This window comes from Sus scrofa, chromosome 13 (genome assembly GCF_054392235.1).
Source record: "Sus scrofa isolate SSC_HxYL_T2T_F1_AM1 chromosome 13, Sscrofa_HxYL_maternal_Yorkshire_Landrace_v2.0, whole genome shotgun sequence".
Lineage (NCBI taxonomy): Eukaryota > Metazoa > Chordata > Mammalia > Artiodactyla > Suidae > Sus > Sus scrofa.
The window spans coordinates 55,267,008-55,292,988 of NC_139395.1; the positions used below are offsets into that span (position 1 = coordinate 55,267,008).

At 43.2% G+C, this 25,981-nt stretch overlaps 1 protein-coding gene across 3 annotated transcripts in view; it reads right to left on the minus strand.

The window, feature by feature from the left end:
* Positions 1 to 25,156, minus strand: part of FAM3D (FAM3 metabolism regulating signaling molecule D) — an 80,568-nt gene extending 55,412 nt beyond the window's left edge. For all 3 annotated transcript variants that reach the window (XM_084988784.1, XM_084988782.1, XM_021069099.2), the window contains exon 1: positions 24,956 to 25,156. The gene's annotated coding sequence lies outside the window, so the exon portion shown is untranslated. The remainder of the gene's footprint in view (positions 1 to 24,955) is intronic.
* Between the last annotated feature and the right edge of the window lie 825 nt (positions 25,157 to 25,981).

The following is a 25,981-nucleotide window of genomic DNA, read 5'->3' on the forward strand; positions in this document are numbered from 1 at the left end:
ATAGTAAGTAGTCAACAAATTGATGAGAAGACTCCAGCCACTCTTCATGGGGGAAAGACCATTCTAGGAGGATGGACCAGATTATGATAAATTCTAGGCAGGAAAAGTTCTTGGTATGGGGAGAGTATAGTGAACGAGAAGGAAGGAGTGCTTGATGAGGGTCGCAGGGGCCAGATAATGAAGATGTATTGAATTGAGAGGATTTGATGGATTGGAACAGGAGGATAAGGGAAGGCAATTATGAATGACTCTGGGATGTTCACATGAGAACTGGGCAGAGCCAGACTGAGATGCCTTCCAAACCCACATTCCTGCAACCTCCCTTTGGTATAAACCTGTCGTAAACAGGCTCCCACCTCCTTTCACCAAAAGCCCTGATGTACAGCATTTGCTGTTTCCTGTGCTACAGATGCTCTCAAATCAAGCCATCAACTAGCTTGTAAGAATCCTGAAGAATTAAAAATCAGATCAGAAAACGGGTAAAAGCTATCTCCAGCACCATAAACCATCACTGGTCTCAGCACCTTCCTCTCTGGGGAGTGAGTCATCAGGTGATCAGAAGCTTCTAACCTTTGCCTCAAAGAGAAAGGTTCTACTTTTTAATTTATAGCCTTTGCCCTTCTCAAAGCCGTCTTGATCAGATGTTTCCACTGTTCCTTTTGAATAACCCCCTACCCCATCTCACGTGTAATCCCACTATCTCTCAGCTACTCCCATCCTATGCAGCCCATCCAGCTGTTTCAGAAGCATCTCTGCAACAGCAGCTGGTACTATTGGATGGATGTCCAATAGTACCATAAAGCGAGAGTACACTTAGAATTACCAAAAATACTTAAATGGGTCATTCATTCTCTCCACCCCAACATATGCCAATTGCTTCCTCTGGAAGCCAGATTGATACAGCCCTTAGGACTGCTGAGAAAGCCGATGCTCTTATCTGTGACCTCTTGAGATATATATATATATATATATACACACACACACACACACACACACATATATATATGCATGCCAGAAAGTTGCCCTTTGCCTGTGAGCAGTGAGAGGGTGCTGAGAGATGTGCCAGATTCTTTCCTTAGGGGGCAGGGGGAGAATAAGGTAGTGTTGACACACTTATTAAAAATGGCCTCCAGAGAGTTCCCACTGTGGCTCAGCAGGTTAAGAACCTAGCTAGAAGCCATGAGGATGCAGGTTTGATCCCTGGCCTTGCTCAGTGGGTTAAGGATCCAGCATTGCCATAAGCTGTGGTATAGGTTGCAGATGTAGCTGGGATCTGGCATGGCTATGGCTCTGGAGTAGGCTGGCAGCTGTAGCTCTGATTCAACCCCTAGTCTGGGAACTTCCACGTGCCGCATGTGCATACCCGCCCCCTCAATGGCCTCTGGTGGCTAGTCTACCGGGGACTCCTACACACATCAGTGAAGCCCATTCTTCTGCAGGCAGCTTTGTTAAGGACACACAACTTCGGGGCGGGGGGGAAGATAAAGAGAATGAGCACTCAAAAACAACTCTGACTTTCATGGTGGGTACAAGGTGGCAAAGAAATGAAGGCCACAGTCCCAGGGCTGTAGGGCATCCTGAGTTTGGAGCCCTGGATGATCTGGCCCCAAAAAGGCTGTGGAACTGAGACTGTGCCTCCACTGGGCAAGGCCCTGGGCCCAGGCGGAAGCAGAGGCAGCTTGTACCCACCCACTCCTGCTAGTCCTTCCTTCTCCTTCCTTGCTTCTTGATCTTCCCTAGACATTTCTTCTGGAATGTTCCCAGAGGTAGCTGGGGCAGGTCAAGTCCTTTGTGGGTCAAGCCTGAGGCTTCTGCTCCAAATCCAGCCTCATGAGCCCCTCCTAATTTAAGGCTCAAGAAGAAATGTGTCTCCACTTGGTTCTAACATTCTTTGGGTGTTCCTGATTCCCAGAAGTGTCCCCTTGGATGCTGGGCACACTCTGGACAATCCAGAGGAACTGTGTGATGCTGGTGGGGGATGGGGAGAGAAGGAGGTTGGAGCTGGGTCCTTGCAGGCACTGAGATTCTTTTCAGCCACCTGTTTGTCAACCCACCCAGGATGGCCCATTGAACTCTGGTGGAGGTGAGTGTTTCCTGGGGCATGTTGCCCTTGACTACCCTGATTTTCCTCCTTGGCATTTAACACCTTCCCCTTCCTCATCCAAGACTGGTTCTGAGGTTTCCATCCCAGTCCTCAGATATTTTGTCATATATACTCTTGAGAAAATGTAGAGAGAGATGGCCAGAGAAAGGGAGAAGGACTTAGCTGGAGAGGCCAAGATGAAATATGGTGTAAAAGGCTGGGGATGAGTGTAAGGAAGGAAGAAGAGAAAAATACCTGTGAGGCTTCAAGTGCAGGAACCTGGGAGATGTAGTTTGCAGAGGCTGTCGCCAAGTGTGAGAAAACTGGGGCAAAGAGGCAACAATACTTGGGGGTTATTAACAGGCCTCCTTTCAGTTCCTTGAGAAATACAGATAAAAAGAGAAATTCTTTAAAAATTTTCCCTTAGAAGCTGGACCTCTCTTATTTGAACATGACTCTGCAGAGATTTGGCTGGGAGGCTCCTGGATATTTTATGGTTACCAAAAAATTCATTAGCTCCATTCTTCCAGACTCTGTGCTAGGTGCCAAGGGAGCAAATCTGAGTAAGAAATGATCCATGCCCTGGAGGAGTGGATGAAATTCAATGATTCCAAGAGGTGATGATTCCAAGATTCTAATATTTTAGAATTCTATTTTGCTGAAATTCTCAACCCCACTGCGTGGCCTGGGCGTATATTGCTAGCACTTGGGTCAGGGGCAGAATTTCTGGGAGAAGACAGTTTGTGTCTCCTCCTCTCTCCCAGAAAGAATCTGGGCTCTGCAGAGGTTCTGGGAGCAAGGTTCAGCTAGCTGCCTTTGGGTGGATCCCTGTCACCAACTCAGAGACTCTTTCTTCTGGAACAGAAAACTCATTGCGGCAGGACTGTCGCTCTGGTTCCATTTCTGGTTTTGCTCCAGCTCTGTCTTCATTCTTGGCTGCCTCTCAGTTCACACTTGGCCCCTAGAACAGTGCCTGAAATCCACTGCAGAGGCCAACCTTGACCTAAATCCATAAAGAGAGCTAAGTAAATTCATAGGCCTGAGTCCTTTTCAGTCTCTGTTGGGGGATAATAGCTCATTAGTTTAAGAACTTGTACCTTGGTAAGAGATGTTGTCCAGAGAAAATATTGACAGTTTGTCCCCATTAAAATATGCATGTACAATTTGCTGACATTTTTTTTTTTTTTGTCTTTTTGCTTTTTCTAGGGCCGCACCCCTGGCATATGGAGGTTCCCAGGCCAGGGGTCTAATCAGAGCTGTAGCCACTGGCCTGTGCCAGAGCCACAGCGACACAGGATCCGAGCCGCGTCTGCAACCTACACCACAGCTCACGGCAACGCCGGATCCCCAACCCACTGAGCGAGGCCTGGGATTGAACCTGCAGCTACATGGTTCCTAGTCGGATTCATTACCCACTGAGCCACGACGGGAACTCCCTGCCAACACTCTCTTGAGTCTAGATCTCTTCGGGAACAGCAAAGGGGCTGAGATCTTAGATGAGTAAACAGGACCTAACTGAATGAATGTGCCAACTGTCTCTTTTTGCCTAACATTGGTCCCTTTTACTTCCCTTTAGTTTCCACTCATCTGACAATATTTTGGTTTACTTCTCCCCTTCTGGTGTGTATATTACAAATATGTGTATCCAACACTGGCCTGCTTTGGACTGTCATTTTCTAGAAGTCATGGCCTTAACCTCTATAGCTCTTAGCTTATAAAAAGTTAATAACAACAAGAGTCAGTCCTGATATCTGATTATCACTTTATGATTGACACAGTGGCTTCCCTCACGTTACTCAACTTGACCCCTCTGGGCAGGAGATCGTGTAGCCCAGTGATTAGTAGCATCTGTTTTGAGTCAGGAAGACCTCAGACTAAATGCTGGCTCAACTACTGGCTAGCAGTACAATCCAGGGCAAATTGTTTAACTCTCTCATTAGCTCTCAGGATCCAGGGGATTAGATATGATATTCGGCCTCCTTCCTGGTGCATAGTTGATGATCAATATATAGGATTTTTTTTTTATATTTTACAGATTAAAGCATAGAGAAGCTAAAGGACTTGCCCAAGGTTATACACTCCCAGTCCTGGGTTCCTTCCTCCCTCAGGGAGGCATTCCTCCATAAGGGCAGGCACCAGTCCTGTGGCTTGAAATCCCTCTGAAAAGATGAAGTCCACACTCAGCAGTGCACTGGGGGACTGTCCTGTCATGTTTCCCAATGGGATGAACTATGCCGTCTGGTGATGTATAGACGACGGTACCTCTCCCAGCCCCAGGTCAGCAGTTCAGTTTATCCCCATCCCCTACCTCGGCGACCAAGGCTGGCCAGGGCTTGGTGGGGATCCAGCCCCTTCTGACCCCACTTGCAGGGAGTTCTCTTGCTTCCTGTTCTGCTCCTTCTGCCTCTGCCCACACCCACAAAGTGTAAACATTGAAAGCAAATGTTTGAGAATTTGTTCATAGAGCTGTTCAAAGAGAATGCTTGTTCATAGAGCTGGATGATTTCAGGTTATAGAGAGTAATCATTACCAAATATACTTCTCTCCTAATTTCCTTATACCCAACATATGTTTTATTGCTGGGTGGATTTTCTTCACACCTGACCCACCTCAATCAGAATGTGGGTTATCCAGGCTTTTTATCAGGGCTTAGCTTTCCGCCCTGGCTGCCAACAGCACATGTGTTCCTGGAACTGAAGTAGAACTAGGCAGGAAAGAACCAGTGGTGTTTGGACAAGGGGAGGGATTCATGTGGCTTTTTTTTTCCCCCCCTTTTTTAAAACAGGCTAGACTCTTAGGGAAGAATGAGAGATCTTAAAGAGCTGTTGTTCTGGCTGAAAGCAATAGGGGGGAATTCTAGGCATTTTTGCCACTAGTACGGAGAGCCCATGAACTTGGATGTTCCTGTCACCTCCTTCCTTCTGCCCCTCACCACTTCAGGGACCCCATTCTGGGTCCAAGGTGCTTGATGCCAACTCATTTGATTGTACATTTTGGGATCTGACCATTAGGAGAGCACAAAACCCGGACCCCAAGCAGCTCTGTAATTCTCAACCTTTGGATTCAACATTGCCATTTTATGCAATCAGCTCAGCCACTTCCTGTAATAAGGAGCTTGACAGGCGGTGAGGGCCAGGGAGTATTTTGTGTATGTTCTTGTGCTCACTGGTCCCCCAGCTCTGACAATTTTGTTAATGGCAGCTCAGCTTTGGTGCATCCGTTATCTATTCTGTGTCACAAAATACTCCAAAATTCGGTAGCTTAAAAAGACAATAAATATTGATTATCTCTCACAGTTTCTGTGGGTCAGGAACTCAGGAGCCGCTTAGCTATGTGATTCTAGCTTAGAATCATGGGGTATTGAAAGAGGTTGTGTTCCCCTGAAATTCATGTTAAATCTGAATGCTGCATGTGGAGTTTGAGGTGGGCCTTAGGTCATGAAGGTAGAGCCGTCGTGAATAGGATTAGTGTCTTCATAAAAGAGGACCCAGAGAGCTCCCTCAACCCTTCTGCCATATGAGGACTGAACAACAAGGTGGCCGTCTATGAGCCAGGAGGAGGGCTCTCCTTAGACACCAAATCTGCCAGCTCCTTGATCTTGGACTTCCAACCTCCAGAACTGTGGGAAATAAATTTCTATTGTTTATAAGCCACCCAGTCTATGGCATTATTATTATTGCAGTGCCAAAGGTCACAGCTGTTTGAAGATTTGATTAGTATAGGATGATTCTATTCTAAGATAGCTCACTTACACATCTGGCCTGTTGGCTGGCTTTCTCTGTGCTTCACCTTCTGGGTCTCTCTGTAGAGTTGCTTGAGATTTTCCACAACATGCCAGCAGGCACCTCCAGGGAGTGATCCAAGAGAGGGCAACATGATGCGGCATATCTTTTATGACCCTGCCTCAGAGGTCACATGCCATCATTTCTGCTACGTCCTAATGGTGACATAGGTCAGCCCTGCTCTGTAAGTGAGGGGATTATACACTGATATGAGAACTTACAGGCCACCATTGTGGCTGATTACATTTGGTTTACACACTGTAACCCCAGTTCTTGTGTGCACCTTTTAATTATTTTCCTGAGCAGTGTTAGTTTTCAGACTTACTCTTGATTATACCTGCCTAGAAAGCTATACATGACCCTCCAGGCACTTAGGACCTCAGGGTGGGGGAGTGGGGGGGAGGGACTCATTTGGCACCATGGAATATATAGAAGAAGTAATAACAGGTCTGTTAGCTTCTGTTTATCTGTGTTTCTCAGGATACCATGTTGGTTAATGGAGATGAGCAGCAAATATTTGTAGGGGCTTGCAGGCAAGCAGGAAAAATAACCACATTTTATTGAGCACTTATTATATGCTAAGCATTGTGCTGAGCTGCTCACATGCTTATATAAACCTGTATATATGAGGCAATGATGTTATTAAAATCTTTTTTTTAAAAGAAGGAAATAGAGGCGCAGAGAGATGAAGAGTCACAGCCCAAAGTCTCACAGTTAGAAAGCAGTGTGGTAAGAATCTGATCACAGGCCGTTTACCTGGGGCCCACAGTCGCTATCCCCCACTCATTTTCTCCCACAGTGAGAGCTCCCACTTGCTCAATCTACCCAGAGTGATGACTGCAAGGCAGACTTCCATCTTACCAAAAATACAGCCAAAATCAGGGGGATTTTGACATAATTTGAATGTTTTACACTTTACAAATGGAATTCTAGGGAGTTTCTGTCGTAGCTCAGTGGAAATGAATCTGACTAGGAACCATGAGGTTGCGGGTTTGATCCTTGGCCCTGTTTAGTGGGTTAAGGATCTGGCGTTGCCATGAGCTGTGGTGTAGGTCGTGTTGTAGGCCAGCAGCTACAGCTCTGATTTGACCCTTATCCTGGGAACCTCCATATGCCGTGGTGCAAAGGACAAAAAGACAAAATAAAACAAACAAACAAAAAAAACCCAAAAAACGACCCCCGCCAAAGCCCCCAAATGGAATTCTAAAAAATATTTTCCTTAAACAAGAACACTTTTTTAAAGAAAAATAATTTCCATCGTATTTTTCCTCCATAAAACAAGACATATTCATGTGCAGAAAACTGGAATGTAAACATATACAGAAGAATGAAAAGACCTGTGCCCCTGCTCACCAGAAAAAACACTGTGAAAACACTGGGGTTCAAACTGTGTCTCCTCATCTGGGTGGTTACTACCCATACATGCTTGAGACAAAAACAGACTAAGGTGAGAATTTTGTCAAGCACATTGCTCGGACATGTCCGAATGTGTAAATGTGCTGCTGGGTTGATGCACAGCTTAGACATGAGATTTATATGGGGGGGGGGATCATTTTTTTCCAAATCGCTATTGGCAGGTGATCATTTAAGTAAGTATACTCTCTTGCAAGACCAAACCTCTTTGGCAAGGCCAAGGTCATAGCCAGTGGGAAAGAGGAAGAGGGAAAGGTCCAAGGAGGAAGGAAAGTTAGGAAAGGTACTTCGTGTCTCAGGGAACAAGTACCTGCCCCTCATCTGCTAGGAAAAGGGGTCTGCTTTCTATCCTTGGGGTGCAGTGCTCAGCTGAGCCCTGTGTGGCTGGAGCATGGTCTTCCACCTGCAAGGATGCGCCAGCACTTGGAGCAGCTCTGACAGCAGGGAAGCTGGAAGTCCTGTCCTGGGTGATGAGCGACAGTAAACTCAATTAATGACCATCGATTTGGGTTTTATAACGCCCTTGGGTGCTGCATACTAAAGTAAGGGACTTTTTATTGAGTTTAATTGAGACTTGTAGCTGGAGGTTAACCTAAATGTCCTTTCAAGTAGGGAACTGGCTGGAGGGAATGGATACAACCCTAATTGCTGCTGAGGATATTTGGAAAGCCCCTCACAGTCCTCACCCACAACCCTGCAGCTGTGAGTTAATTAATTGGGTGGGTGAGTGTGAGCCCGAGAGTTTTCAGTTTTATTATTCTCACTTGATGGATGAGGAAATTGATGCTTAAATGTGGAGTAGAAACTTATTTAAAATACACTTTCTGTTTAAATTTAGCTCCTATTCTTAAAACTATCTTTTTGTTTGTATGGTTTAATTTTTTTTCTGAACTAGGTGAAGGTTATATATTAAGTGCTTATGATGTGCCTGGTATTTTTAAAAAATAATAATTATTATCTTTTTAAAGTATAGTTGATTTACAACACTGTGCCATTTTCTTCTGTACAGCAAAGTGATCCAGCCATACATATATATATACATTCCCTTTCTTCTATTATTTTCCTTCATGGTCTTTCATGCCTGGTGTTTTGTACATTGCATTTCTAATTCTCACCAGGGTGCAAAAATTGAGATCTTATCTCCATTTGTGGGTGAAGAAACTGAGATGAAGAGGCATTCTGTGGCATGGCCGAGGCCCATTTAAGAAGTATTTTAGCATTCTATTTTCTGGCTGTAACACATTACCACAAAATTGGTGTCTTAAAACAACACATATTGATGATCTCACAGTTACATAGGTTGAAGGTCCAATGCAAGTCCAAAGTCAAGGTTCTGGCAAGGCTATGTTCCTTCTGGAGGCTCTGGGGAAAAGCTCGCTCTTTGCCTTTTCAGCTTCTAGAGGCTGCCTGCATTCCTTTGTTTGTGGTCCTTTTCCCCCACCTTATGAGACAGCAATGTGACTTCTCTCTGACCCTTCTGGTCCTCACATCTCTTTCTCTGACCACATCTGGGAAAGCTGCTTTTAAGGACTCATGTGATTAGATTGTGCCCACTCAGATAAAGGATTATCTTCCAACTCAGGGTCCTTAGCCTTATCACATCTTCAAAATTCCTATTTGCCATACAAGGTAACATATTCACAGTTTATGAGGATTAGGATGTGGACATTTGGGGGGCATTGCTCTGCCACTGTAAGTCAAGGAACTGGGACTCAAACAGGGCTCTGTTAATGTTAAGGCTTACAGTACAAATATGGTCATCAAGGCACTGCAGTATTGAAAGGAAGATAAACACAGATATTAACTGAATATGAGAGTCCAAAAATAAACACACACAAGTTTGGCCAACTGATTTTTGCCAAAGGTGCAAAATGGAGGAAGCATAGTCTTTTTAATAAAAGGTGTTGGCCTCAAACAGCCAAAGCGATCTTGAGAAAGAAAAATGGAGCAGAGGAATCAGGATCCCCAACTTCAGACTTTACTACAAAGCTACAGTCATCAAAAGAGTATGGTATTGGCACAAACAGACATATAGATCAGGGGAACAGGATAGAAAGCCCAGAAATAAACTCAAGTACCTATGGTCAATTAATCTGTGACAAAGGAGGCAAGAATAGATAATGGAGAAAAGATAGTTTTGGCAAAAAGTGGTGCTGGGGAAACTGACAGCTACATGTAAAAGAATTAAATGAGAACATTCTCTCATGCCATGCACAAAAATAAATTCAAAATGGATACTTTCTCAGGTCAGTCTCCCAAAGTGACAGAAATAAAAGCAAAAATAAACCAATGGGACCTAATCAAACTGAAAAGCTTTTGCACAGCAAAGGAAACCAAAAATAAAACAAAAAGACAACTTAAAGAATGGGAGAAAATAGTTTCAAATGATGCAACTGACAAGGGCTTAATCTCTAGAATATACAAGCAGCTTATACAACTCAACAGCAAAAAAGCCAACACCCCAGTTGAAAAATAGGCAAAGAACATGAATAGACATTTCTCCAAGGAAGAGATACAGATGGCCAACAAGCACATGAAAAAATGCTCAACATCCCTGATTATTAGAGAAATGCAAATCAAAACTACCACGAGATACCAGATCATACCAGTCAGAATGGCCATCATTAATAAGTCCACAAATAACAAGTGCTGGAGAGGGTGTGGAGAAAAGGGAACCCTCCTGCACTGTTGGTGGGAATGTAAGCTGGTACAGCCACTATGGAGAACAGTATGGAGGTACCTTAGAAATCTATACATAGAACTACCATATGATCCAGCAATCCCACTCTTGGGCATACATCCGGACAAAACTTTCCTTAAAAAAGACACATGCACCTGCACGTTTATTGCAGCTCTATTCACAATAGCTAAGAGCTGGAAACAACCCAAATGTCCACTGACAGATGATTGGATTAGGAAGATGTGGTATGTATACACAATGGAATACTACTTAGCCATAAAAAGAGCAAAATAATGCTATTTGCAGCAACATGGATGGAACTAGAGACTCTCATCCAGAGTGAAGTAAGTCAGAAAGAGAAAGACAAATACTATATGATATCACTCACATCTGGTATCTAATATATGGCACAAATGAACCTTTCCACAGAAAAGAAAATCATGGACTTGGAGAATAGACTTGTGGTTGCCCAGGGTGGCAGGGAGGGTGGAGACGGAGGGAGTGGGAGGGATTGGGAACTTGGGGGTCAATGGATGCAAATTATTGCTCATGGAATGGATTTACAATGAGATCCTGCTGTGTAGCACTGAAAACTATGTCTAGATACTTATAACGCAGCACGACAATGGGAGAAAAAAGAATGTATACAGGTATGTGTAACTGGGTCCCCATGCTGTACAGTGGGGAAAAAAAAGTGTGCTGGGGGAAATAACAATAAAAAATAAATTAAAAAAACAAAAATAAAGACAAAAACAAAATGGATTGGAGTTCCTGTCATGGCTTAGTGGAAATGAACCTGGCCAGCATCCATGAGGATGTGAGTTCGATCCTTGGCCTTGCTCAGTGGGTTAAGGATCTGGCATTGCTGTGAGCTGTGGTGTAGGCCAGAAACTATAGCTCCGATTCAACACCTAGCCTGGGAAACTCCATATGCCATAGTGCAGCCATTAAAAAAAAAAAAAGGATTAAAGACCTAGATGTAAGGGTGGATACAATAAAACACTTAGAGGAAAATATAGGCTGAACACTCTCTGACATAAACTGCAGCAATATCTTTTTGGATCCACCTCCCAGAGTAATGACAATAAAAACAAAAATAAACAAATGGGACCTAATTAAACTTAAAAGGTTTTGCACAGCAAAGGAAACCATAAAAAAAAAAAAAAAAAAAAAACCAAACCAAAAACAACTGAAAAGACAACCTGCAGATGGGAGAAAATCTTTGCAAATGAAGGGATTTACAGGGATTAATCTCCAAAGTATACAAACACTTCATGCAGTTTTATATTAAACAAACAAATGACCCAATCAAAAAAAAATGGGCAGAAAATCTAAATAGACATTTCTCCAAAGAAGACAAATGGCTAACCCCCCAACCGAAAAAACTCCAAAAACAAAAAGCCATGAAAAGATGCTCAACATCACTAGTTATTAGAGAAGTCCAAATCAAAAGTACAACATGGTGTCACCTCACACCCATCAGAATGGCCATCATCAAAAAATCTGTCAACAATAAGTTCCAGAGAGGGCATGGAGAAAAGGGAACCCTCCTACACTGATGGTGGGAATGCAGGTTGGTGTAACCACCATGGAGAGCAGTGTGGAAGCACCTTAAAAAACTAAATATAGAACTACTGTATGATCCAGCAGTCCCACTCCTGGGATCTATCTGGAGAAAACTATACTTCGAAAAGATACATGCACCTTAAAGTTCATCACAGCTGTATTTACAATAGCCAAGACATGGAAGCAACCTAAATGTTCATCAACAGAGGATTGGGATAAAGAAGATGTAGTACATATACACAATGGAATATTATTCAGCCATAAAAAGGAATAAAACACCACCATTTGCAGCAACATGGTTGGAACTAGAGATTATCATACTAAGTGAAGCAAGCCAGACAGATAAAGACATATCATATGATACCACTAATATGTGGAATCTAATAAAAATGATATGAAAGAACTTATTCAGAAAAGAGAAACAGACTCAAAGATTTCAAAACTAAACTTATGGTTACCAAAGGGAAAACACTGGGAGGAATGGATTGGGAGGTTGGGGTTGGCACATACATACCACTCTATACAAAATCAATTGGTAACAAGGATCTATCATATAGCTTGGGGAAATCTATTCAATACTCTGTGATACCCTCTATGGGGAAAGGATCTGAAAAAGAATAAATATATATGTATATGTATGGTATATGTAGGGCTGATTAACTTTGCTGTACACCTGAAACTAACAGTGTAAGTCACCTATATGCCAATAAAATTTATTTAAAAAAGGTATTGGAGCAATTGGACATTCTTACACACAAAAAAATGAATCTTGACCTAAACCTCTCATCCTATACAAAAATAAATTCAAAATGGATTACAAATCTAAATGTAAAATGCAAAATTATAAAACTTTTAGAAGAAAATAGAGAAGGAGATCTTCATGACCTAGGCTAGGGTAAAATGATCTTAAACATGCCACCAAAAGGACAAACTCATGAAAACAAAAAAATTTGAAAATTGGACTTCATAAAAATCAAAAACTTTCTTCTATAAAAGCCCCCGATAAGGAATGAAAAGATAAGCTAAAATATGGGGGGAAATATTTTCACGTCACGTATCTGAAAAAGGACTTGTTTGCAGAATATATAGAGAAATTTTTAGTTTTTATGTTATTTTTTTCCATTGCAGCTGGTTTACTGTGTTCTGTCAATTTTCTACTGTACAGCAAGGTGACCCAGTCACACATACATATATATATTCTTTGAGAATTTTTTAAACTCAAAAGTAAGGAAACAAATAATGCCATTGGAAATGGACCAATGACTTGAACAAACACTTCAACAAATGAGGATACAGATAGCAAATAGGCATATGAATTTATGTTCAACATCATTGACTATAAGTAAAGTGCATATTAAAAACATGAAGAGGAGTTCCCGTCGTGGCGCAGTGGTTAACGAATCTGACTAGGAACCATGAGGTTGCGGGTTTGGTCCCTGGCCTTGCTCAGTGGGTTAAGGATCCGGTGTTGCCATGAGTTGTGGTGTAGGTTGCAGACGCGGCTGGGATCCCGTGTTGCTGTGGCTCTGGCGTAGGCCGGCTGCTGCAGCTCCGATTCGACCCCTAGCCTGGGAACCTCCATATGCCGCGGGAGCAGCCCAAAGAAATAGCAAAAAGACAAAAAAAAAAAAAAAAAAAGAAGAGATACCATGACACAATTATTGGAATGTCTAAAATAGAAACTGACAGTATCAAGTGCCAACAAGGTTGCAAAGAAAGTAGATTCACTAATATATACCTGGAAGCAATGAAAATGGTACAGTCACTCTGGAAAACAATATGGCAATTTCTTATAAAGTCAAGAATATATTTACTTTGTAACCCAGCAACTGTACTCCTGGATGTTTATCCCAGGGAAGTGAAGCATTGTGTTCCCACAAAACCCCATATACGCATGTTTATAGCAGCTTTATTTGTCACAACCCCAAATTGGAAGTCAAATACCCTTCAGCAGATGATTAAACAAATTGCCATTTTTAAAACTCCATACAATAGAATATTATTAGCAATCAAAGGAAATGAAAAAAAAATAAAAGAGTTCCTATCATGGCTCAGTGGTTATTAACCTGATTAGGATCCATGGGGACACAGGTTTGCTCCCTGGCCTCGCTCAGTGGGATAAGATTCTGGCATTGCCATGAGGTGTGGGTCACAGACTTGGATCCTGTGTTGCTGTGTCTGTGGAATGGACTGGAAGCTGCAGCTCCAATGCGACTCCTAGACTGGAAACCTCCACATGCTGGACATGCAGCCCAAAAAAGCAAAAAAAAAGTTAACTGTTGATGCATGTAACAGTGTGGGTGGATCTCAAAGATACTATGCTGAGTGAAAAAAGCCAACTTCAGCGGTTACATATATTGACATTTATATAACTCTGAAAACAATACAATAATAATGCTGGTTGCCAAGGGGTAGGAGTGGTGGAGCATGTGATTATCAAGCGGGAACCTGAGGGAGTTTCTTTGTGGTGATGGAACAGTTCTGTGTTCTAATTGTTGCGATGGTGGTAAAAATTTATACATGTGACAAAATTTTGCAAATCTATACACCAAAAAAGCAAGTAAAAACTGGTGGGATCCAAATAAAGCTTTAGTTAATAATGTGTCAATTTTTGTTAGCGGGGTTATGTTAGATGTTATCATTAAACCATGTGAAGGGGACATCGGAGCTCTCTGCGCTTTTTTATAATTTCTTGTATTAAATTTTTAAAACAAAAAGTAATAAAACAAAACTCAAAAACAAAACACCCTGGCTCTTCTCATTTCATGTCCAGCTCTGTCTGTGTGGCAGTACTACTCTCCATTTCATGCTTTCTTATTTCCCTTTGCTGTGAAAGCTGAACTGAAAAAGAGAGTAGAGCCAATATTTTAAGTAAAATGGTGTTTTCCAAAGGGCGTGGTTGAACAGTAATTCACCAGGATTTCATGCTGGGCAAGAAAGAATATTCTGTGTCCAGGAATGTTTGGGAAATCCTGGGTTACCTAGATTTCCTTCCGAAGAGAGTGCTTTGTAGAACATGAACACATGCTGTGGGTCTCTGAGAGGGGGCTACAGAATACACCCCTTCCCTCCATTTTGTGACCACAGAATCTTTTTTTCCTCCTCTAAGTATCCCAAGAGACTGTGGATTCGTGCAGCTGAGAAACACTGAGCTAAAGTATTCATCAGAGAAAAGCACTACGTGTGGAATCATTTTCACCTTCGAGCCAGGCTTCTGGCTTCAGACTGGATCCTCTCAGCCTTTTGTCATGTGGTGAGTATAATAATACAGAGGAGATATGTTGGAAAGAAAGTGGATCAATCCTCGTATGAGAGGTCTGAGTTTTATTTCTTTGACTTTCTACTTTGAGAAGAGACTTTGGAGACAATTGTTTCCATTCTTAGGGTGGGTGGCCCCATTCCCCATTTGAAGGTAGAACTGGATGGAACAGAGAATGGCCAACAGTCCACTCCAGAAGCTCAACACGGGCACTGGGCCTTTGGGAAGGTGAGGTGGAAGGTCATGAGGAATATCCAGGAGGGCTCTGCAATGTCATTTTATTTTTATTTTTATTTTTTGTCTTTTCAGGGCTACGCCCATGGCATATGGAGGTTCCCAGGCTAGGGGTCGAATTGGAGCTTGAGCTGCCAGCTTACACCACAGCCACAGCAATACCAGATCCAAGCTGTGTCTGCAACCTACACCACAGCTGATGGCAATGCTGGATCCTTAACCCGCTGAGCAAGGTCAGGGATCGAACCTGTGTCCTCATGGAGCCTAGTCAGGTTCGTAAACCACTGAGCCGCAACGGGAGCTCCTGCAACATCATTTATGAGGTAGTCTTGGATGTCATGCTCCATCATTTCTGTGATATGGTATTGATTAGGCATGTCAGCTCCATTCAGCCCTATACAGTGTGGGAGAGGACTGACTACACATGGCATCGATTCCAGCATGAAAGGATCATTGGGTGCCATCATGAAGGTTGGCTACAAAAGCTTAGAAAGAAACGACTGAACAAACAGCCTTCAGTGGATGATAAAGAGTTCTCAAATTGCCGAGTGATCCTTTCCCAGAGGCTGGACCACTTTCCTTTCCACAAAAAGCTGTATAATTCTGGAGTCACAGTTTGCTCCTTCTTCCAACAGATATTTATTGAGCACCTATTGGGTGCCATCAGTTTGCTCAGGAGCTTTGTAGAAGGAGCCCTGTAAGAGATGCGTATTCCAGGCGCACAGTCAGAAGCCAGCCAGACAAGCCCAGAAAGGAGTACCACATTGATTCATGACCAGACCTGCCGATTTCCCACTCATCCTAATCATTCTTCTAAGGAGGGGCTCCAGGTAATAGTACCAGCCTGAACAGCACTCTGTCCTTTGTTTATTTGTTGGATAATGACTTCATTTCCTGTGCTCTGCTTAAACGGATTGACTCTTCTCCTGCTCCTCTCTCTGGTCATAATTCTTCCTCTTCCCATTTCAGTTGAAGACAGGTGCCCTCCAAAACACACGCCTCACATTTGTCAAAGCTAAATAGCTTCTTGCTGCCTTCTCCCATATTTCTAAAAGCAAGCTCCTCTTACCTTACACAGAGAGCCTAACCTGAACAGAAAACTTGATTAATGCACAACTTCTTTCCTCAGGTTATTTATGTCTCAGTCAAAATTCCCAGTTGCCAGCAAGAAACAGACTTGGGCCATCTTCAGCATAAAGGAATTTATTAGAAGGACAGCAGAGTTCTCAGAATGGAGAGGTGGTTTGAAAACCAAGCTTAGGAAACGGGTGAGAACCAAGGGCTTTCTGTGGCACCAGGCAGCTGGGGCAGCGTGGTCACTGTGACCACACACCTTCAAGTGCTCCTCGTGTCCTTGCTTCACAGCCTTAAGATTCAAACTCCTGGGAAACAGAATCTGTTTGGCTTTGCCAAAGGCAATATTAGCTCCAGGCTTCAGTGGTGGGAAGAAGCATGACCTGACCCTTTTAGTCTTAAAAAAAAAAAAAAAAAAAAAAAAAGGCAAATGTTTATACACATTTATTAATTCTCTAAATGGCTTTTTTTTTTTTTTTTTTTGCCATGCCCATGGCATACAGAAGTTCCCACACCGGGGATGGAACCTGCACCACAGCAGCTACCCAAGGCCCAGCAGTGACAATGCAGGATCCTTAACCCACTGAGCCACCAGGGAACTCCTAAATGGCACTTGTTAATTTGTTACCATGCCATTCAAGTGGAAGCTCACCATTGTTCAATGGGGAGTCGATTATTGCACCATCCTTAGGCTCAAACCAAGGCTTGTATTTTCCATAAATGAACTCTCCAAAATAGCAAATACTCTCAAGAAGTGCTTCAATTGGATATTCTGTTTTTTTGTTTGTTTGTTTGTTTGTTTTTTGGCTTTTTAGGGCCGCACTTGCAGCACACAGAAGTTCCCAGGCCAGGGGTCGAATCAGAGCTGCAGCCACAGGCCTATACCACAGCCACAGCAACTCGGGATCCAAGCTGTGCCTGGGACCTACACCACAGCTCATTGCAATGCTCCACTGAGCAAGGCCAGGGATCAAAGCTGAATCCTCACGGATACCAGCCAGATTTGTTTCCACTGAGTCATGACAGGAACTCTGGATATTTTGTTAATTTACCAATAATCATCTTCTAATGCCTTCTGTTAGGGAAAAGTAGGTGACTGTAACACGAGCAGAAAAATACTGCTTGCCATCCTCTGAATTTTTAATGTATTTGATTTATAAATTAATCCTTCATTTCATTAATTAAAGCAGTGAGGCCGTCTCTCAATTCAAGCTATGTTGCTGAGGATTATTGTGACTTTCTCATTAGCCATGTTAGGTAATAATGATTCATTAACATGAATTTCATCCCTAGTCCTGGTTTTGTGTCCTGCTCTAGCAAAGATCCTCACATTTGCTGGGTTTGTGGTTATCTTTCTATGGTCCATTCTTCATCCTTCATTTTCAATCAACTTGCCTATTTTGGCCAATTTTTTTTTTTTTTCTGAGCATCTTCCACAGGTTGACCTCTGCGTTGCCCCAGGATCTTATAACTTCATTCAGAAAAGGATGTGGTTCTTATTGGATCAAAGGGCCTCTAATTGCCCAAATATCTGTCCCCCAAATCTAGCCCCAGCTTGGTATGTAGCAGAGGCACAATTAATCACTTGTTGAATGTTTGAAAGAATGAGTAAGTGAACAAATGCTTTCTATTTTTCAAGCATCATCCACAGCAAGTATCTTATTCCATCTTTTAAAACATCCCTGAAGTGGAAAAAATATAGCCCTGTTGATCAGATGTTCAGGTCTTGGAATCAGACAGAATCCTATCTTTATTATATACAAGCTGTGTGATGTGAGGCAAGTAAATCTACCTCTCTGATCCTGTGTTTATTCATCAATAAAATGAGAACAATCAGATTCCCTATCTCATAGGTATACAATGCCCTGTGTGGTTTCCCTGTGTGGAGGGCAGGACCAGCCTCCCCCAACCCCAAATTGTTATAACTGGGAGTGTCTGGGCTTTCTCATTGGCTTGCCCAGATGGGAGACAAAGGTAATTGGGAATTATGGGGGCTCGAAAGCTGTCAGTGGCCAAACATAAAAAATGAACTCAAAATTTTTATTATAGGGCTGTTGTGAGAAAATATCTGCTGAAAGCACTAAGCACACACACACACCTGCTAATAAAATACATAGCACAGTGTGGGGCTATAGTGTTTAATAAATGGATTATTAATGCAATGATTAGTCTAACCCTTTTAAGAAGTTTTTATGTCCGTTATCCCATTTCTTCTTTATAGAAACCCAAGAGATTGAGAGACCTGGTCAGAAATAGATCTGGGTACAAAGGACACACTCAACAAGTGGTAGCTGTTGACCTCACTGTCACCATTCCCAACATCGTCCCCAGCTTTGCCATCACCACCACCATCATTACCAGAGTTATTGCCAAAATTGTCAGCAGCAGCACCAACACAGTGATCACCATCTTCATTATTGCCAAGTCACTATCCCCATCATCATCATCATCACTATCATCCAAGATTTCTCTTAGATTATCCACTTTCTTAGGTTGGGGAACCCTGTTTTCTCTGTTATTGCAGACAAAATGACAATAAATACATAGACTCACCTGGCTTAAAAATAGTGTCTCAAGTAGCAAGAAGTCCAATAAGGGTGATTCTTAGGGGCTCAAAGACACCTTTTTAAAAATTATTTTATTGTATTTTCAGGGCTGCACCTGTGGCATATGGAAGTTCCCAGGCTAGGGGACAAATCAGAGCTGTCGCCACTGGTCTACACCACAGCTACAGCAACACCAGATCTGAGACATGTTTGCAACCTACTCCACCGCTCACAGCTATGCCAGATCCTTAACCTACTGAGTGAGGCCAGGGGTTGAACCCACATCCTCATGGATACAAGTCAGGTTCGTTACCGCCTCATGGCCTTACATGGTGGGAACTCCTTCAAAGACATCTTTGAAGACTCTGGTTCTTTTCTCTTTCTGCTCTGCCATCCTCATTGCATTACCAGGTTCTCAGCTGGTTCATGAGATGAAGTAGCAGCAGCATCAACACCCACACACAAAAATGTGTGTTTTGGTAGAAAAAGGGAGTACTTCTATCATGGGTTTCTTCTCATCGGCAAATATGTAAGTGTCTCCCCACATCCCCTCTCCTTAGCAGCATGGACTACATGAGAACCTCCTCTGAGGAGGGGTGGGGGTTTCTCTGGAGGTGTTCAGGTAGGGAGGAAATGACTATTGGAAGAAATTTGGGGCCCATCTCTTGTTGTGAATGACTAAGTAAATACACTGGAGTTTGCTCACCCTAGCAGTAGTCACAACTCATTTAGTAACCTGCTGGTGCAGTGGTGGCTCCCTCAAATGCATGATGTCTAGAAAGCCGAGACCCACGTGGATCAGTCCCCAAAAGGTGTAGCAATGAAAATAACATAGTTTTTATGAAAGCTCTTTGAATGGTGTTGACTAAGTTGCTTTGTTTGTATTATTCTGAGCACTCTGATAATGACAGTCGTGACTCACATCCATGAATTTTGTTTGATGAACCCTGTCATGCTGCCAATTCCCTACACCCTTGACCTTCCACACACACAAAAACAAAAGCCTCCTTCAGATTTTGCTCTGGCTGCCTCCTGCTATTCTGCTTCACTCCCCTTTCCACTCAATTTTCCTATCTCCAAACCCAGAGAACCCATATGGCTGGGCTAGGTGCTCCTTGGAAGGTGGAGTCAGGAAGTAAGCTGAAATGGTTAATTTTATGTGTCAATTTGGCTGGGCTACAGTGCCCAGGTATTTTCTCAAACATTATTCCAGATGTTTCTGTGAAGGTGTTTTTTGTTTTTTGTCTTTTTGTCTTTTTAGGGCGGCACCAGCAGCATATGGAGGTTCCCAGGCTAGAGGTCTAATGGGAGCTATAGCTGACGGCCTATGCCACAGCCACAGCAACTCGGGATCCAAGCCGAGTCTGCGACCTACATCACAGCTCACCGCAACGCCAGATCCTTAACCCACTGAGCGAGGCCAGGGATGGAACCCGCAACCTCATGGTTACTAGTCGGATTCGTTTCCGTTGCACCACAATTGGAACACCTGTGAAGGTGTTTTTTGCACGTGGTTAACATTTAAATAGGTAAACTTTTGAGTAAAGCATTGTCCTCTATGATGTGGGAGTGCCCCACTAATCAATTGAAGACCTTAATAGAACAAAGCTGAACCTCCTCTGAGCAAGAAGGAATTCTGTGAACTGATTGCCTTTGAACTTGAACTGCAACTCTCCCCTGAGCCTGCAGCCTTCCAGTCTTCCCTGCAGGTTTTGAACTTACCCGGCCTCCATAAGTGCATTATTTATTTCCTTATAATAAATCTCTTGGAATTCCTGTTGTGGCTCAGCAGGTATGAACCTGACTAGTATCCATGAGGATGTGGGTTTGATCCTTGGCCTCACTCAGTGGGTTATGAATCTGGCGCTGCTACAAGCTGTGGTGGAGGCCCAGGTGTGGCTTCAATCTGGCATAGCTGAGGCTGTAGTGTAGGCTGGCAGCTGTAGCTCAGATTCAACCCCTAGCCTGGGAAACTTCATATGCTGTGGCTGCGGCCCTAAAAAGAAAAAAATCTCTCCCTCTCTCTATGGATGCATCCTGTTGGTTCTGTTTTTCTAGAGAACTCTAATATATTGGGCCAAACTTGAACCCTCTTTTGATGGCAGGAGGTGGGAAATTAATGGTTAATTTTCATGACAGCCCAGGTAGAAAGATTCTGGAAACAGCATTTTGTTTTCTGCAGCTTCAGGTCAGATTTACTGCCCTGAGCAGATTCCTTCCCGGGCAGACACTGAGCACCCAGCCAGCTACACAGAACACCAGAAACATTGTGTCCTTTCTACTCGGTATGTCCTTAACCCACTGATAACCCCTGAGGGTCCAATTTCAATATGGATGGTTTTGTCCCCTGGGGACATGTGGCAAAGTCTGCAGACATTTTGATAACGAAAAATGGGAAGCAGATCATGTGACTGATATGTGCTTAGTAGGTGGAGGTCAGGGATATGCCTAAACATCCTACAAGGCACAGGACAGCCACACAGCCACCCCCTGACACAGAATTGTCTTGTGCATATGTCAGTGCCAAGACTGAGAAACTCTGATCTAGATAGCTAACAAATAAAACAGGCCTTCCTTTCAGCTCTCTCTTCTGAGAGGTGTCTGCTTTTTTCCCCTCTCTGTGTCTCTCTCCCTCCCTGCCTCCTGTTCTCTTCTCTGTCTCTTCATCTCTCTTTCTCTCTCCCCTCTCTGTCTCTGTCTCTGTCTCTCTCTCACACACACACATCTCTTTTTCTAGTGTTACTTTATAAACTGAGAGAATTATGACAGAGACCAAAAAGACAGTCTTTTATTTCGCTGTATCTCTGTCCTTAACACCTTGGCACCCACAGCCCTGAGCCCCTGGTGCCCCAGCATAAAATCTGTGAGATTTAAATGTATACTAGGAGGTGCCTTATAAAACATACAGAATAGGATTTGACAAGGTCCATTCCTGATGTCCTACTCCAGACAAAATCTCCAAGCAGTAATTTAATATCAGGGCTCTTCTCCTCTTAAAATAGGTGTGTGATACCACCCAGGCCCTGACTGAAGTTCAGTCATGTAGTTGATACTGGGTACTTCCTTTTCTGGGTAATGGATTTTATTTTGCCAAAAATGAGCAGTGAAGAGCAGCTAAAGACACACTATTTTTAATAGTGTGTGCCTTGGAAAATGTGAGATGTTGCTGCATAATGATAATAACCATTAACTTTGGGTTTATTCTGGGGTTAATGGACTATTATAATGCTGAGGAAAATTATTTTCCAATATATGTTTATTTTCATTTTTTATGCACCTCCTCTCTTTTGCCCCATGTTCAGTGTTTTCTTCTTTTGCTTTAAAATGTGCAGATCCCATACAAATGGCCTGCTGTATTTTCCTTACCATTTCTGATATTTAAAGAAAAAAAAAATCCCATGTTAATTATTAGTTTGCACTGGGGAAAAGAAATGGAATTCACTATCTTTCCTCTGTAGGATAAGTTTAGTGACCTTTCCTTAATAGAAGTCCCATTTCTGTGAGGCTCACATGCATTAAAAATTAGCCATTTACTGCAGGAGAGGAGGTGGAGAAAAGGGAACCCTCCTGCACTGTTGGTTGGGAATGTAAACTGATGTAGCCACTAAAGTGAACAGTATGGAAGTTCCTTAAACAACTAATAATAGAGGTACCATATGATCCTGCAATCCCACTCCTGGGCATCTATCCAAAGAAAATTCTCAATTAGAAAAGATGCATGTACCCCACTGTTCACTGCCGCACTACATACAATAGCCAAGACACGGAAGCAGCCTAAATGTCCATCGACAGAGAAGTGGACAAAGAAGATGTGGTACATATACGCAATGGACTACTACATCATATGCTACCATTTATATGTGGAATCTAAAAAAAAGGGTACAATAAACTTATTTGCACAACAGAAACAGACTTACAGACTTTAAAAAACTTATGGTTACCAAAAGGGCCAGGTTGGGATGGATATGTTCTAAAATTAGGTTGTGATGATGGTTGTACAACTATAAATATAGTAAAATTTATTGAATTAAAAAAGAAGGCGTCCTGTTGTGGCTCAGCGGAAACGAATCTGACTGGTATCCATGAGGACGTGGGTTTGATCCCTGGCCTGGCTCAGTGGATTGGGAATCAGGCGTTGCTGTGAGCTGTGGTTTAGGTTGCAGATGTGGCTCAGATCTGGCCTTACTCTGACTGTGGCGTAGGCCAGCAGCTGCAGCTCCAATTCCACCCCTAGCCTGGGATCTGCCATATGCTGTGGGTATGGCCTTAAAAAGAAAGAAAAAAAAGAGATACACACACCCTGATGTACATATCTATAATGGAATGTTACTCAGCCATAAAAATGAAATAATGCCATTTGTAGCAACATGGATGGACTAGAGATTACCATACTAAGTGAAATAAGCCAGAGAGAGAAAGACAAATATCATATGATATTTAGATGTGTAATCTAAAAAAGGATACAAATGAGCTTATTTACAAAAAAGAAATAGACTCATAGACATGGAATACTTAGAGTTACCAAAGGGGAAGGTGTGGGGGAGAGGGACAAATTAGGAGATTGGGATTAAAATATACACATGCCTATATATCAAACAGATAACAGACGAGGACTTGCTATATAGCCCAAGGAACTGTAGTCAATATCTTATAATAACCTATAATGAAAGAAGTGTAAAAAAGTGTATTTGTGTGTGCATGTATAACTGAATCATTTTATACCAGAAACACAACATTGTAAATTGACTAAATTACAATAACAAGTAAGATTAAAAAAATTGTCCAAGTACAACCTGGTAGATTGTAATGGCTTTGGTCACCAATGTAAATCCTTTTTAATTCATGGACTATTCATTGCAGGGTCAGGGAGGAAATCTAATGAACTGCTGGTACTGCTTCGGAGGGGCATTCAGCAGCAGACAGACCTCTCCACCACCCTGGTTACAGTTGCTGGGTGTTGGCTTAAAGGTTTTGAGGGGGAGGGAGTGGGAGGGATTGGGAGCTTGGGCTTATCAGACACAACCTAGAACAGATTTATAAGGAGATCCTGCTGAATAGCATTGAGAACTATGTCTAGGTACTCATGTCGCAACAGAAGAAAGGGTGGGGGAAAAAACTGTAACTGCAATGTATACATCTAAGGATAACCTGACCCCCTTGCTGTACAGTGGGAAAATAAAAAAAAAAAAATTAAAAAAAAATGGGATTGAGAAATAGCCAGCATGCTGCCCCTTATCCAGCACCTTCTCCTGCTCTTCTATGTGAGGCAGATCACTTAGGGCTTCAGACCAACAGCCAGGGGCCTAAAAGTCAACTCCTAAGATGAATCAACCAACACTCATCCAGGGAATGTTTACTTACTACTGTCAGGTCCAAAGCCACAGAGACATGAGGGCCTTGACCTCAAGGCCACTGTCCTTATTCTCACAGAATTTTAACACCCCAAACTCTCTCCACTGCTAAGCTAACACTAAAGACAGACGAGACTGCCAAATCCAACTCTGAGCATCAGAAGTCTTACCCACTTTATCTGGTGTCCAAATTCACCGACAATTTTCCTAACACAAGTTATCTCCAGGCACAGGTAGAGCCAGGAGAGGCTGGGACCACTGGTGTAGTCCCCAGACCCCCTCTTCCTCCAGCAGAATTCCCCCTCCTCCAGATTAAACAAATGAACTCTCTAAGCAATGCCGTTGGGGGAAACACCAGGAAGAGAGGTGTTTCGATCATGAATCATTTCCATGTTACACCCCACTAAGTACAAAGGGTACGTGACATCTTCCAGGGAGCCAAGCCCCATAAATCTACGGATTCCAGCTTTGTTTTCCACGAGCAACCCAGACACCTCTCGTACATCCTGCTGAAAGCCCTCCCTGGGTGAGGACACTCTCCCTGTAAATACCATCCGTGTTCTCCTGAAGGTCAGTCAGAAGCATGTTTAAGAGGGGCTTTGATTGGGTTGCTTTCCTTTCTTTCCCAAGGCATCCCCTTAAGTGGGAGAGAGTGGATGGCAAGCTCTGCTCACATGTCTCTCCAGGTGCCCCCACTGACAAGCAGCATCTGCCACAGGTGGATGTGGAGTCGGGGGTGGGGAGGGCTGCAGTTCTGTGGCTCCCAGCATCTCTGAGCAAGACTGTCCTGCTCATAGGAGGCCTTGAGGGAGCAGTGTGCGGTGAAAGTCATGACTGAGTGTTGGGGGAGAAGACCCTCAAACCAGAGTCCCTGGGTTCCAGGGCTTTCTACCCATGCTCTGGTGTATTCCAGGGGATAAAAGTTCAGACCCTAGAGTGAAAAAACCATGTGTTCTCCACTCCTTACCAGTTGTGATCTTGCTCAGGTTCTCAAGTCTTTAGAATTCCAGAAAGGAGAAGGACATTGATGCCGAAACTCAGCCTCTGTTCACCAGTGCAGAATCGAAATGCGGAGGTAGAGTCTTGGGCGAAGCAGAAAAAAATAGCTTTACTGCTTTGCCAGGCAAAGGAGGCCACAACAGACCAGTGTGCTCAAAACTGTGTGTCTGGGCCTGGAGTGGGTAATGAGGAGTCTTATAGTGTTCTAGGAGCTGGGCGTGGTCAGCTTGTGGACATTGTTTTGATTGGTTGGTGGTGAGATAATTGGGAGTCAGCATCACCAACCTCCTGGTTTCAGCTGGTCTGGGGTCTACATGCTTGTGGGCAGCAGTTAACTTCTAACACCTGGTGGGGTTAAGCCAAACCACAAGGCTCAGAATATTATCTATAGTCCTTGAGGAAGAACTCAAGGGTCCTTCACTTTGTTGAATGGCTAAACTATTGTTATTTTGTCTTGCTTGACGATTTTCCTTTCTTTCTGCATTTTCACACCAGTCTGGTTAAGTTTCTTCTTCTTCTTTCTTTTCTTTTTTTTTTTTTTTTTTTTGTCTTTTTAGGGCCACACATGCAGCACATGGAAGTTTACAGCTACAGCTGCCGGCCTACACCACAGCCACAGGAACATGGGATCCAAGCTGCGTCTGTGACCTACACCACAGCTCGAGGCAATGCCAGCTCCTTTAACCCACTGAGTGAGGCCAGGGATCGAAACCACATCCTCATGGGTACTAACTGGGTTCTTAACCCACTGAGCCACAATGGAAACTCCATGAATTTAATCTTTGACTAAGGTTTTCCTCAGACAAAAAGCAGGCAGAGGACATTTGTGCAGGACTGTTCTGGGAAGGCCCTGTAGGGTCCTGCTCTGTCAACAACATTGCCGATCCCTGTTTTTCTAGGGCTTACTCTGGGCCTATTCTAATGCTTCCCAGTGCCCTGGGCCAAGGGGTTGGGACCCTACTGTTATCCTCACTTTGCAGACAGGGAAATTGAG